We start from the raw sequence: 2,650 nt of genomic DNA on the forward strand, positions 1-2,650 counted from the left end.
TGTTATTTTTGGTATAGAAGACTGCAACTGATTATTTTATCTTATACCCTGCCACTATGCTGAATCTTCTAATGAGGTCTAGTAGCTTTTTTGCTGTCTTTGGGGTTTTCTATGTATCAGATCATATCATCTGCAAATAGAGACAGTTTTATTTCCTCTTTGCCAATTTGGATGCCCTTAATTTCCCTGTCTTTCTGTTTAGCTCTTGCTAATATTTCACATAATGTTGATTGAATAGGAGTGGTGACAAAGGACATCCTTGTCTGGCTCCTGTTCACAGAGGGAAGGATATGAGTTTCTCTCCATTGAGAATAATGTAGGCTGTTGGTTTTGTATATGTGCTCTTAATTATGTTGAGGAATTTCCCTTCAATTCCTACTTCATTGAGAGTTTTTATCAAGAATGGATGTTGGATTTTGTCAAATGCCTTTTCTGCATAAACTGATATGATCATGTGATTCTTTTTCCCCCCTTATTTATATAGTGGATTACGTTAATTGCTTTTCTAGTGTTGAGCCATCCTTGCATCCCTTTTATGAAACCCACTTGATCATGATGTATTATTTTTTTTATATGCTGTTGGATTATCTTGGCTAGAATTTTGTTGAGAATTTTTGCATTTATGCTCATGAAGGATATTGGTCTATAATTTTCTTTCTTAGTGACGTCCTTCCCTGGTTTTGGTATAAGAGTTCTGCTTGCTTCATAAAATGTATTAGGGAGTTTTCCATCCTCCTCTATCTTCTGGAATAATTTGAGTAGTATTGGTTACAGCTCTTCCCTGAATGTTTGGTAGAACTCACCAGTGAAACCATCTGGGCTTTTGGTTGGGAGTTTTTTTGATGATCTGATCAATTTCTTCTTTTATTGTGGGTCTGTTCAGGTTTTCTACTTTACTCTGTGTAAGTTTAGGTAGGCTGTGTTTTTCTAAAAATGTATCCATCTCTCCTAAGTTTTCTAATTTGTTGGACTACAAGTTTACATAGTGTTCTGTTATTATACTTTTGATTTCCTTTGGTTCCATTGTGGTGTCGCCCATGTAGTTTCTAATGCATGTTATTTGTGTCTTCTCCCTCTTTTCTTTTATTAAGTTTGCCAGTGGTTTGTCAATTTTGTTAATCCTTTCAAAGAACAAGCTTCTTTTCCTGTTGATTCTTTCTATAGTTTTTCTGTTTCCCATCTCATTTATTTCTGCTCTAATCTTTACTATTTCTTTACTTTTGGTGACTGTAGGTTCCCTCAGTTGGTCTGTTTCTAATGTTGGAGATGCTGTGTTAATGTGTTAATTTTGGTTCTTTCTTCTTTTTGAATGTGTGCATTTATTGCAATAAATTGTTCTCACAGCACCGCTTTCGCTGTTTCCCAGAGATTTTGGTATGTTGTGTTTTCATTCTCATTTGTTTCTAGGAAGTTTATTTCTTCTACTACGCACTCATTTTTCTGCAGGTTGTTATTCGGTTTCCATGTATTTGACTTTATATCCTTGGTCTTCCTATTCTTGATTTCTAATTTAATAGCATTGTCGTTTAAGAAGATGCTTTGTAGTATTTTGATATTTGTAACTATATGGAGGTTTGTTTTGTGGCCTAACACATTCTGGAGAATGTTCCATGGCACTGGAAAAAAAGGTGTATTGTACTGTTGTTGGGTTGAATGGTTTGTACACATCTATGAAGTCCAGTTGGCTGATTGTGTTGTTTAGTTCCTCTGTGTCTTTGTGAAGTTTCATTTTGGTTGTTCTATCCATTTTTGAAAGTGGTGTATTAAAATTACCCACTATTATTGTAGATTTGTCTATTTCTTTCTACAAATCTATTAGAATTCACTTTATATATTTTGGCACTCATTCATTGGGGTCATAGATATTTATTATGGTTATGTCATCTTGTTCAATTGTCCCTTTAATCATGAAATAATGGCCATCCTTATCATTATGCAGGCTTTTGCGTTAAAGTTTATTTTATCAGAGATTAGTACTGCCACTTCTCTTCATTTTTTATTGCAATTAGTGCTTAACTGGTGCATTTATCTGTTTACATTCAATGTAATTATTGATTGTTGTTATTGTTGTTATTAGGTGCCATTGAGTCAGCACTGACCCATAGCAACCTTATGCACAGCAGAACAATACACTGCCAGATCCTGGGCCAACCTCACTACTGTTGCCAGGCTTAAGTCCATTGATGCTGCCACTTGGCCAATTCATCTCTTGGGGGTCTTCCTCTTTTTTTCTGACCCTCCACCTTACCAAATATGATATCTTTCTCCAGCGACTTGTCCCTCCTGACAATATGTCAGAAGTATGAGAGATGAAGTTTGGCCATCTTGGCCTCCAAAGAGCACTCTGATTGCACTTTTTCCAAAATGGATTTATTGGTTTTTTGACACCACATGGAACTTTCCAAATTCTCCTCCAGCACCATTAACTCAAAAGCATCAATTCTTCTACAATCTTCCTTATTCACTCTCCAGCTTTTGCATGCATATGAGGTTATTGAAAATACCACTGGCTTGGGTCAGTCTCACTTTAGTCCTCAAGCTGACATCTTTGCTCTTCAAGACCTTAAAAAGATCTTGTGCAGCACATTTGCCTAATGCAATACATCATTTGATGTCTTGACTGCTACTTCTGTGAGTGTTGATAGTTGAT

The sequence above is a fragment of the Chrysochloris asiatica genome, unplaced genomic scaffold (assembly GCF_000296735.1).
Source record: "Chrysochloris asiatica unplaced genomic scaffold, ChrAsi1.0 scaffold00002, whole genome shotgun sequence".
NCBI classification, from domain to species: Eukaryota; Metazoa; Chordata; class Mammalia; order Afrosoricida; family Chrysochloridae; genus Chrysochloris; species Chrysochloris asiatica.